The sequence below is a fragment of the Amphibalanus amphitrite genome, unplaced genomic scaffold (assembly GCF_019059575.1).
Source record: "Amphibalanus amphitrite isolate SeventyFive unplaced genomic scaffold, NRLGWU_Aamphi_draft 000009F_arrow, whole genome shotgun sequence".
In the NCBI taxonomy this organism is placed as follows: domain Eukaryota; kingdom Metazoa; phylum Arthropoda; class Thecostraca; order Balanomorpha; family Balanidae; genus Amphibalanus; species Amphibalanus amphitrite.
In genome coordinates, this window is record NW_024881505.1 from 1875667 (window position 1) to 1888708 (window position 13042).

Sequence of the window (13042 nt, forward strand, 5' to 3'; positions counted from 1 at the left end):
TTAAAAGATGTAATTTAATTACAATAAACAAAAATATTTAGTTCTAAAATAATAACTTAACTACAATTAGAAAAACCATAAACAAAATAATAAAAATAATGACATTTTTAAACCACGGTACTGCTTACATTTTTTGGCGCGTCTGTTTCAATCCGCCATATTTGCCAATCACGGTTTGACCTTGCGTTGTAACTCTGCGATTTAGAGCCGCCAGTTAATTATGCACCGGGTGAGTGTAGGCCTTGTGTGGTTAAAAAAAAAACATTATTTTGCCTTATTTTTTCATTTGAATGCTAGAATTCATTGAAAAGATGAAGTTGTCTGATTTTATGACCATATGTGGTCATCGCCCCGCCCACTCCAGCCGCTGATTGGCTAATCCAATTTTTGTTTGGCTCCTCGTAGTTTCCCCAACTGATATGGGCGAGGGTGAAAATACAGCTGCTGTCATAAAAATTCAGCTTGAACCAAAGGTCAGGCTTGCCAAATTTCAGCTCTCGCAGCTATCAACAAAAATAAACATGTGGAGGCGGCACCCGCCTCCCCCCCCCCCCCCCCCCTCCTCTCGGCCACTGCCAGCGAGGTTGCGTAATGCGTATCATACATGTTACAAAGCATCATATCAAGATGACACACCCCAGCAGCCTGAACAAAAACTTATTACCCACGCTAGTCTATCGGTACCAATAGCACATGGTCGAGACTGTCGTCAGCCACGGACGCGCACTCGACCAACCCTCTGAGCCCGTTGACTGCGGGTGACCTTGACATGTCTAGCCTGATCGGCGGCCGGCCGCTGTCGTGCGGTCGTTACACGCGGAGGGGAGAGAGACACAAAGTTCTACGTTATAGCTGACCTCTGACCTTTCCCTGCGCCCTGGTCACTGACCCCGCTCCATGTCGCTGGGCGGTAGCATGGCGGTGGAAACCGGTTCTAGCCTCTACACATGCCACCATTCTAACCCTCCCCTCCCCACGCTACTACGCGGCGTGGAGTACGCTCGTGCGTAACTGGGCGGAGCAAGGGGTCACGCGATACAGGGGCGGAACTGGTTGCCCTCCCGCTCGCCGAGCGACCAACGACTAATACCCTGGAGAACCGTACCTCTGGCGCTTTCCCTTTAGTCAGAAATGGGGTCGTTTTGTAAAGGAATGTGGTGCTTAGGATGTCGGCGCCAGTCTTGGTAAACGAATTGGCGCCAGCTAACACCTAAAGAAAAAAAAAACTCATGAATGGTGCCAATGCAGGCTGACGACTTTAACCCGCGCCGGGCCGGGGGGGGGGTGTTTGAACACCCTCCCCCTGCGGTTTTTCGCAGATATCTCAAAAACGGCGGCGCGGAGCGTTTTTAGCACACCTGTTCATGCATCTTTTCCGCACATGTTGTTAAAATTTCAGACCCAGGTCGCCTTAGGTCAGGTCACCAGGTCACGCCAAGTGACCTCACCTCAGAAAAAATAAGAATGCTCGTCATAGCTACACCGATTGATCGATTGCCTTGAAACTTTCAGCGATTGATTAGTGCAACATTATCTATAAAATGCATATCTCGGAATTTTGATATCGGTGACCTAAGGTCAGGTCAATTTTGCGGCCTCTCCATTAGGTATAAGTCAATGGGAGAAAATTGAAAAGCGTCTGTTTTGCACGAACGCTATTCTAGACACTCTCAAACATCGAGATGTAGGTAACATTGACACACTGAACCGGAAAATGGCAACTGTGACCCCTCGTTATGTCCCCGAGGTCATCTCAGGTCACGAACAGAATCTAACAGTTTTTTTCGCTAATAACTTCTGATAGAGGCGTGCTAGAGCGCTGAAAACGCCTTAGATGTGTTCGGCTCGACGTTGCGGATCGACTGATATGCAACATGACATTTTCCGGTCAGTTCATGACATTGACCTGAGGTCAAATTTTCAAGTTGACCTTTCAAGCTCAAATTATAGTTCATTCGACGCGTCTTGACGAGAGGAACACGATGCTGGCAAAAGTAATGTCATGGCTTTTTTGAGTCAAAAGTTATTGCCGAAAAAACGCTTTTCGTAAAAACGTCTATTTTGAGAGTTTTTGCCCTCTGGAGGCTAAAGCGTTGACCTGAGGTCAAATCTGAGAACATCGCTCAGAAAGTTCTGTAAAAGAGCTATCGAATGCGCTTTTCCGCGGCGCTCTAGCTCTATCGGTTCCCGAGATAGCTGTTGGCAGTTTCCAAAATGTTGAAATAGTCAACATTTTACCTTTGGTGACCTCTGCCCTCTGGTGACCTGACCTTTGACCTGACCCAAAAAATGACTGAAGTGTTTTCGTCCTTATTTTGGACGTTCTTGCGGTTGCCGATTACGGCGTGTCGCTACGTGGCCCAGGAGCTGAGTTAGAAGGGGGGTGTTCAGACACCCCCCCCCCCCCCGGCCCGGCGCGGGTTAAGGGAGAAGCAGGGAACTTGCCCAACCTAAATCCGACGCAGAAACTGCGGGGATTTTTCTGCAGGAGCTTGAAATTGAGACGCCTTTTATAAGCCTCCGACAGCTGACGGTACGACGGTAACTGCAACTATTTATGGGGATAGGTACAGCAAAGGGCTTGGCTTAGAGCACATCGAGCTATGCAGTTGTCAAAGCATATAGGTATTTTTGTGCAGTGTACGCATAAGCATCAAAGCCTAAGATTTTTGGCTAGTTTTCATATGTTTTATTGGCATGGAAAGTGTCAACGAACTTACTGGACATCCCGTAATGGCAAGAGATTGGCGCAGTTTTGCGGACAATTTTTACAAAGCAATCTTTGCAAACGTTAACAAAACAATGCTGTACAGTAGGTCTATTAAAAAAGTCCCCAGCACCAGTGGGCGCTGCCTTCGCTGAGCCGAACCCCCGTATGCCTGTCCCGTATCGCGCCGGTATCAGGTCAGGTAGGGTCAGCGGGACCGTCCGGTCCGGCCCGCGGGCGGTGGACGGGCGGCCGGTAACGCTTTCCGCCAGCCAGCTGTAGAATCCAACAAACGAGACGGCCACCGCTCAGCGCAGCGAAACCGGTGTTAAAGAATGGCAGTAGATGTTCATGGCCACAATGATTATGAGATAGTCATTGTTAGCCCGTGCCCCACAGGAATGCCTAGACTCTCACGCCCTGTTGGAGGGGAAATGGGGATTGAGCATCATTCTTATAACTCAGCTTTGGGCATTTAAGTGGTATTCGAAGTAGCGTCGAAAGTAGCAAAAAGAAGAAAAATACTTCAGCCAATTTTAGATCGGTTCAGAGCAAAAGGTCATGTCACCAGAGGTCATCGATGGTAAAATTTTGCTTGGACAGGATGCGTTGTGCGCACCGGTGCATTGGGTTTCCAATATCCATGGAAACATCAACAGACTCGGAAGCTTGTAACGCTAGCGTGGAGCCGAATTCATATCAACCGCCGCTACAATGCATGGCAGCGCAGCGCAGCGTGCTGCAGCGCGGGGCCGTGAAACACCGCCCAGGGCTATCCATGTATCAGGGCAATCCAACCCACGTGAGGGGCTCGGCCCCAGCGGAGCATGAGGCTCAGGACTCCCGCCCAGGCCCCCTGTCTCCCCCTAATTCCTGTCATCCTTCCCACTCTGAAATCGACCGAAAGAGCCTAACCTAACACAACAAGCAGCTCGTTTACCGCTATGTATGAATAATATTGTCAGATTTAATTAAGGTCAACGGCTTAGCACGTAAATAACAGCAACTGCCACCATCGGTATTATGAGAAAACCAATTGCTTTTCCACAAACACTAAAAGTTTTAAGCTAAACCTGCATGAAATTAATTTTACCAGTCTCGTGTTCCTCCTATCAAAACGCTTCTAAGGAATCAAAAGTTGATCTTTAAACCTCACCGGCACAGGCCATTTTGCATCCTTCGACGGCACAAGGGGGGGGGGGTGGCACGACCCCCCCTCGCGCTTGGCCCCTGATTGAGCTAGAGCTTTGCGGAAAAAACGAGCTTGCTGCCCGTCACGAGAGGAAGCCGATGATACCCAATTTTAAGGTCCTAGGTCATCGGGTGACCTTCCAGGTCAGATTCAGATTCAGATTCAGATTTATTCAAAAGAAGTCCACTCACCATGGCTTTTCACTCTTTCACGTCAGTGTACAAGTACAAAAAGGACGAATTTAGGCCACATTCACGTTCCACACGCATACCACTCATGCATCAACTCACTCCGATCATCACTGAGGATCCACAGATCCGACGACCGCTCTGACAGCTCTACGGAACCCGGGCTCACAGGGATCTGCCCCTATACCGTTGAGCAGTGTCACGCCACGGTAACACATTCTCCGCCTACCGGATTCAGTGCGTATGTTGGGGCGGCTGAATAGATCGGCTTGCCTCGTTCTGTAGGTGTGCCTTTGGCTCGATCTCGGTCCAATAGTTCCACATAGGTACTCAGGCTGCTGAGTCACGATAACACTCGCCAGCGCACACACGGTGTGGTAGTCGATCAGCTGCTCTACCTTGAGCCAACGGAGCCGCTGTATCTCACCGCTAATATGGTCGAAACGGCGCTTCCCTGTCACTACACGGGCACAGAAGTTGACTATCTTCTGTACACGGTCGCGCTGGGTGACTCCGCATGAGCCGTAGACGGATAGGCAGTATCGAACCACGGACAGGACGAGTGCCTCAACAATCACCTTCAGCGTCTGTTTTGGCATGACATGGCGCGCATGAGATAACCCTATCAATATGCCTGTACACTTCCTTGTGATGTATGTCACATGCGTTTCAAATGCGTTTTCACATGCGTTGTCACATGCGTTTCAGGTCAATGACCCGAAAATCGGGAAAATGGGGACCTGTTAGAAAGTCGTAAAGTGTGGCTGCTATGGGGTTTTCCGGGGTGCTGATCACGAATATCTTGCTAGTTTTGATCAGAGATGATGTCTTAACCCGCGCCCCAGTGGCGGTCTCCGCCAACTTCGCCCTAGTGGGGGGGGGGGGGGGGCATATGTTACCACCCACCTCTAACTAAAAAACTAAGAGGGCTAGAAAGACGCGGTAAAAAGCAGTCGATAGCTCTCAATGCGTACGTTTGAAAGTATTTCGGTCATTTTTCACCTTAGAGCAATATTGGGGTCACCAGAGGTCATCAAAGGTCAAAATTTGCGAATTGTCATTATATTTTTCAGAAAACATGCCATTATCTCAGGAACTATGATAGCTAGAAAAACGCTGGGAAAAGCAATCGATAGCTTTTGAACTCTTCTTTCGATAAGGTTATCATCAAAAATGACCTCAGGTCAACGGTTTAGCCTCCAGAGGGCAAAAACTCCAAAAATAGCTGTTTTTAAGAAAAGTGTTTTTCGACAATAACTTTTGACTGAAAAAAGCTAGGTCACTTCTAATGCCAGAATCGTGTTCCTCTCGCCGAGACGCGTCGAATGAACTATAATTTGACCTTGAAAGGTCAGCTTCAAAATTTGACCTCAGGTCAAGGTCATGACCTGACCGGAAAAGGTCATGTTGCATATCAGTCGATGCGTCTCGGCAAGACACACACAATGAGGCCAACCCCAGCGTTCTATCTCTTTCCAATCGAGAGTTATTGGCAAAAAACTGTTTGTAGCCTCAAATGACCTCGGATGACCTTTCAAGAGGCTATCAGCAAAAAAAAGACACCTTGGTCGTCACGGGTGGTCCAAATCATTGCTATCCTGAAATATTTGGACTGTTCCTACGCGTACCCACGGATCTAGAGGCATTTTCGTTTTTCTCCATTGACTTATAATGGAAAGGTCACGCCACTGACCTGACCTTAGGTCACGCATATAAAAAATCCGAGATATACAAATTGTAGGCACCCATAACATCATGTAATCCACCAAGTTTAAAACCTCTCTGACAAACACTGCAGGCTGGACATGATTGCAAACTTTTTTTAGGCTTGGTCAGTTAACTTGACCTGGTGACCTGACCGGACATGACCTGGGGTCAAAAATTTCACACATTTTCCAAAATTGATGTACCAAAAGCTACCGCAAGTGGCGCGGCGCTACGCGCCGCGGTTTTTTATTTATACGAAAAAAACGCGACAGGGTGGTAACATATGCCCCCCCCCCCCCCACTGGAGCGAAGGTTAAAGGTAGTGTGCCACCTTTGAAAGATTTCCCATTTTATTTTTCCTAGGATAAGAAGCTTCTGTTTTTACCTAATATCGCAAAGAAAATCAAAAATGGGCCTGGAATAGTGCCTTTTTCGCCTAAAAGTTTATCGGTTTTTCGATATGTATAACAACTGTAGTGCAGGCTGACCTGCAAACAGGCGTCGGCAACAATCGCGAATGCGGCGCACATGTGACAATAAGCAAAGGTCATTATAGAGTTACGACGTACGGGAATGAGTTATCAGCTGTCTAATCGTAGACAACACAATGTCGAGCCTTAAACTGTAAGCCTGTATTGGTATTGTTTCTTTTATTTGGCTGTCGAACATTATTTATGGTTTGAAATATGATTTTATGTAAAATAATTGATATGAAAAAGCCGTCTCTTAAGTTATGACCCCATTTCACCACACGCAAAAGGCAGAAATGACAATGATCAGCTGACGCATTTTTCTTGGCCGAAGTCAGAGCGCGCGGCCCGACGCACCACCACCGCACCACAAAGTATGAGCAGAAGCCGCGCCCAAAGCCAGGGCCCCGGTAACGTGAGGTAGCCGAGTCGGGGCAGCGTGCGCTGACCCAAGCCGGGGCCGCAGCTTTGGGCGCGGTCTACCGCATCCCCGCGGGCAGCCCCGGGCTATCACATGACACCGGGAGGACGCGCGGCCCCGGCTTGGGTCAGCGCACGCTGCCCCGACTCGGCTACCTCACGTTACCGGGGCCCTGGCTTTGGGCGCGGTCTACCGCACCACCTAACAGGCGTGTTCGAAACCGCAGGAGATGATGATGAACGGGTTTATCGAAACTTGATTGGATGAGCATATCGGTAATAGCGATTTCAGTGTGTGCATTTATTGTTCATAGTGGTGTGAAATGTGGTTGGGGTACGACCGACAACCCGTCGGGGCGAATTTCGCACTGGGGTACTCAAAATTTGAAGAATTTAAGACGTTTCCATGAGTTTTGAAGGTATGGATAAGTTCTAAAAATCCGTTTCTCCTTATCTGGGCCATTAACTCCATACGGTCCAGGAAAGCTGGCACACTACCTTTAAAGCATTTAGACCAGGTCGGGTCAGGTCAGGTCAGGTCAACCGGTAGGGGTCACGACGGGTATTCGTAATACCTGTCATCCGCCTCTGACAGCTTCGTAACATGTTACGAAGGCACCAAAACTACTTCGTAAATGTTCAAATGGTTGCTAAATTCGAATTCAGCTCCAAAAACTGGCGTAGAAACATGTAAAATTCGAGAAAGTGAACCGAGGTCACCAAAGGTCAATGACCTGACCTGACCTTCAGGTGATCTTGACACCCACCCTAATGCATCGGAGCAACATCAAATCACATGTTTGAACGCTTGAAACCACGAAAAGCTTGCAAACGCGCGGCTAATGCGAGCCGACATACGCCGAATCGCGATTCCGGCCAAACATGGTCTTGGAAAAGAGGTCACAGGTCAAAGGTCATTTGGGTCAGGGTCATGAAATTTTTAGGGTAGGTGTAAGATTGATCAATGCGAGGGTACTGAAAGTTTCGTCGCGATCGGCCGCTTTTTACGCGAGTTATTCGCGAAAAACCTTGGAGGGGGGGGGGGGTTGCATCAACCCTCCCTCCCTGTGCCGGCGAGGGAGGTCATTTGAAGAATTTGGCCTATGTTCAAAGACATGACCTGACCAGAAATGGTCATGATGGATAGCAGGATATTAGATCCGTATCGTGAAACTTTACAAACACTTTAGATGATTTCATAACTTAATTAAGCATGTCTATCAAAAATATTTATTACATGGCTCATGTGTAAGCTGGGTGTGTGATCATGCTTACGAGTATGTTGAACGCAACTGATAATGTTCTGTTGGCCACAATTTCTATATTTAAGTTATCCTCCCGGATTTCATATTTTTATTAATGGCACCTTGACGATGTCGAGAAAAAAAACGCTTAGAAGATTTAACAGCCTGAGATACATTCAGTATAAGGAAGGGTCAAGGGTGCTAGATTCCTTCCGTCCTCCTATTCTCAGGAAAAACCAATCCGCACCGCATCGCCCCTAGTCTTCATGCTTCCCTCTCTGGACTGGAGGTCACCCCACCAGCCAACCTGTAGTTGATGTCGGTTCCATTCCAAGACACATAACCCTCTTCGGGTGACCGTTGGGGAGACGGCTGGACCGCCCGACAGGGCAATCGTCCCATGCGGGAACAGTCACGCTTCTGGAGTCCGCAGATCACTGTCGCTGGCTCGCACAACCAAATTACTACACCAGAGCATAGTTAGTTATGTCATAGCTCTGCAAGGGCCTTCTCAGACCGAAAAAGATGGCTCCCAACAAAACAAACAATTTTCTCATTCAGTATTGTATCTCATCAGGCACCACATGTTTTCAGAGTGTTTATTATCATCATCATCATCATAGTTTATTAGGCACCAAAGTTGGCAAGAAAGTAAGAAAAAAAAAGGCACACACAAAACATCACACAAAGCATGACAGTGGGTGAGCAGGGGCCACACATTGATGTCGCAGGCGACACTCACTCCCGCTCCGGGCATGTCAATAGCCGGAGCAGGCGGCGAGATACTTGGTCCCGGCGACTCATCAGGAAGGCAAGCGAGTCAGCTAGGCCATCGGGAGCCCGTTGGGGGTAGATACGGTCGCTGCACGGCCGCCCTGCTGCCACCCCGAGGAGTGCAGAAAGGTTGCAGTCACACATCTCATGAAGCTGTATCAGTAATGAGCCCACTAGCTCAGTCGGGCACATAGCCAGCTTGGTGATTCCTGACAGCAGCGCCTGCTGCAGCCGGTGCTCTGAGCGCATCGCATCTTTCAAAGTGCGGAAACACGCTGCCCGCAGCAGTTCATGTGCTGGTTGGATGCCGGCAGCAGCGAGAAGCGCCGAATGGTGGGCGGAGCGAGGCAGGCCAAGAACCACCTTGATGGAAGTCGCTTGAGCGGAACAGAGGATCGTCATGTCCCTTGCATTGAGCGGGGCGGCCACGCAGCCATATGTGAGCGCCGGTTGAATGATAGTCTTCCACAAGAAGCACTTGTCGGCTGGGCAGAGGCCGGACGTCAGCATACCAGCAGGCGCGAGACCGTACAGGCTGGCACGAGCTCGAGACGCGCGGTGCTGGACGTGTGGCGCCGCAGATAAACTCCCATCCAGTACGACACCGAGGTGCTCGGACTGCTGGCGGGTGGAGAGCTGCTGGCCCGACAGGCTCCATCTTGGCACTTCGGATAGAAGCTCGGCGCCGAAGACCATGCAGTGGCTTTTGGTGCGGACGGGCTCCGGGTGGACGAACTCCAGCCTCCAGGTCTTCGCAAAGTCATCAACCACATCTAGTAGAGTGCTGAGGTTTCTGGCATTGGTGGACAGGAGTAGCAGATCATCGGCATAGCAGACAGCTGGCACGTGGTGACCATATAGGTCAGCACCGAGATCGCTTACGTCCAAGGCGGCTACGAGCGGGTGTAGGTAGGCGTTGGCTAGGATAGGCGAGAGAATAGCACCTTGCCTGTTATGCGTTCCGTCCAAAAGAAAGCGCAGTTCAACTTTCTCCCATTGACTTTAGCGATCTCAAAATTGACCCGACCTTTCTGTCAGCAATGTCAAACTTGCAAAGTAAACGTTTCAAATACATATACTGTTGCCCATTGAAATCACTGAAGGTTCTAAAGCGATCGGTTAGTCGATGTATTTAGATATGATGAGCACAGGAACTTTCCTTGAGGTAAGGTCACTTGACGTGACCTGGTGTTATGACCTTAAATTGAAAGACTTGGGCGGGAAAAATGGATCATTTGAAATCTTAAAATGTTAGATTTTAACAATAATTGCAAACACTATCCCGGCCAAATAGTGAGTGAGAAGGGAGCGATTCCCCATCCCCATGTTTAGCTCCTATAATTGAGCTATTTGCTAGAGCCTCGCGGAAAAAAACGAGCGCTTGCGTCGTTACGTGACGCAGCGACTGTCACCCCATTTTAAAATATCAGTGACCTCTTAGGACAGGTCAAGGGCCCCAAGGCATTGGATCGGTTTTTGGTGAATAACTTCGCAAAAAAGGTCGCATTATCGTCATTTCGATACAATCGTGTTTCTGTTCAGTGTTCTCAGACGCGTCGATTTATATGCTTTTTTGCTTAGGTGAAGCAATTTAGGATGTTTAGGTCAATGTCATGTTAGGGCAACACAGGTCACGAAGCTGTTGAAAGGAGGACATGCTGCATAACATTTGATTCGGTAAGTCTTGCAGAGTCCATTGATGGCTGTCCCGACTGGCTAGCACATTTTGATCGGGAGTTATTGACGAAGCACTCCTATTGACGAGCACTCCGACACGCAAGGTGAACAATGCAAAAGTGAAGCATTAAACCTTGCCAAGAATGTATGAAGTCACCATTTCATGTGCGTGAGGTATAGTTTTAGCTCATTTCCGACGCCAAATTAACAGTTTCCATATTTTACCATTATGCTTATATCATGACAATAAGTGCATCATGGATTTGCATCATTTTATAACCGACAACCGTGCAGTCTGCAGAGGTTTACTTAAGACGTCATAGTTAAGTGACCCGACATGAAAACGTGGTTGATTTCAAATGATCCGGCTTGAATCAAATGTAAGGCATATGAAATGTCAGCCTTCTATCATCAGTGTGCTTTGAGCTACCGCAAAAAAATACATGGTGGCGGCATCCACCCCTTCTTCTCGGCCGGCGAGGGTTAAACCTCGCTTCAAATTATTGCAGATAATGATGCGACCGAAAACAAAGCATTTATCTGTGTCTACACCTTTTTTCGTCCGAATTCACAAAGATGAAGTCCAAATTCACAAAGCTGAATTCCAAATTCACAAAGCTGAAGTCCAAATTCACAAACCTAAATTACGAATTCAAAAGTCGAAAGTCCAAATTCACAAACAAAAAGTTGGAATTCAAAAAGATAAGATCGAATTTCAAAAAGCAAAAATGTGATTTCAAATAAGTAACAAGCAATTTCACAAACCAAAAATGCAATTTCAAAAAGATAATGCTGGATTTCAAACGTTGTTTCTTGTTGTTTTCTGATGATGTTACCTAGCTCTTTTAACATATACCTACAATTTAAAATGACAAAATATTTTGTTTTTTTTCGGATGTAAAAATAATGTTCCTATATCTTCAGAATTTGTCGGTTTTAGCTTATAGTGGATACCTAATAACGTGATAATGAGCAGAGTGGCCATCTGCAGGCACTGATCTCGTTGAAATAAATGCAAGGCAACGGACGGACAGTTTTATTTGCGACTTAGACAAAAACAACGCAAAGCTGCTTGTCTGACAACGCCGTAGGGCACGTTTGGAACTAAGCCACTACAAATCAGAAACATATCTTGAACCTCCATCACTCTCACACGCCCATCGCCAGGTCGGCCAGGGCCACGCACCCGGCATAGTGGCGCTGGACGTGATTGTAGAAGTTCATGCACATCACCGGGTTGATGCACTCCATGGCGGCGTCCATCTTGGCCTCCAGGTAGCGCAGCCGGTGCTCCTGCTGGGTGATGCCGTCAGTCGTGTCCATCATGGCGCTGAATGATGACGCCATGCCCCGCTTCATGTTCGCCTTCACTGCAGACCAGACAGCCTCAATCGGGTTCAACGGCGCGCTGTATGGCGCTGTCCGTACCAGCTCCAGACCAGGGAACTCGGCTGCAACTGCCTCCAGGTCACAGTGTACCGGCGCGTTGTCACAGACGATCGTCACCTGGTCGAGCGGCAGAGGGCAGGCCTGCAGGGCACGTCGCAGCCAGTCAGAGCAGTCCGTCTTCCGAAAGGACCCTCGTCGGCGCTCCCAGTAGATGATGCCGGTCTGCGACATCAGCCCGATGATATGGACGTTGGGGCCCTTACTGGTGGCGGCCTTCACCGAACATCGCAGGCCGCGGCGGGATCGGCCCTGAGAACGCCGCAAAAACAGGTTCGCGTTCGTTTCATCCATGTAGAGCACCGATCTCCCACTCCCCGTCGCCGCCATCACCTTTCGCACGTACTCGGCCCTCTTCTGCTTATTTGCGGCGTTGTTCATGGCCACTGGCTCGGCCACGACCTTCTTCATAGTAAACAGCTGGCCGTGCAGGTGGCGGTGGATGGTCGGGACGGATATGGTGACACCGGTGTCCTGGCGCAAATTGCGACCGATCTCCACGAGAGATATCAATGGATTCTCCTCGACGTAAGTGACCATCTTGTCGACCATCCCCTGGGTAACTTTCTTCTTTGTGGCACCGCCACGGGGACGCGGCAGCTGTCCTTCGGGCCTCGTAATGTACCCGTAGGCAGTGCGGACCGGAATTCCATTCGCTGTCGCAGCCGCCTTCCAGTCTCCACCTTCATTGAACACGGCCACGACCCGCTCTTGGGCATCCCGGGGGATCCGCTTGTACGGCCCACGCCTGGTGCCCGGCGGAGGGCCGCGCCTGCCTCGCGGCTGTGGTGGGCCGTCACCGCCACCGGCAGGTCCAGCTTCGTCAGGAGCTCCGTCAGGAACTGGATTTTCAACCTCTGTCAATTCTACCTCAACTTGCATATCCCCATCATGGTTAAAAAAATGGTCAACCTCCGTTGAGGACTGAGACATACCTGGCTACAATAAAATAAATCACAGCAAGTTATTGACGTTAACAGAGCAAATGAGGTAAGCATCTGTGAGTTCAACGTTTAGAATGATTCATGTGGATTCATAAACAATTGTTGTAAAAAATCACGTGTTCCATGTGCTATTTTTGTTAAATGAGTTCCTCCAAATAGGAATATTACATAATATTAGCAGATGTATTCCTCATGCGGAAATTTATGTACCTTTTCTTATAAGCACCTCTTATAAAAATATAAAATTCAGGTGCAGCAGCTTTGTCTGTAGTT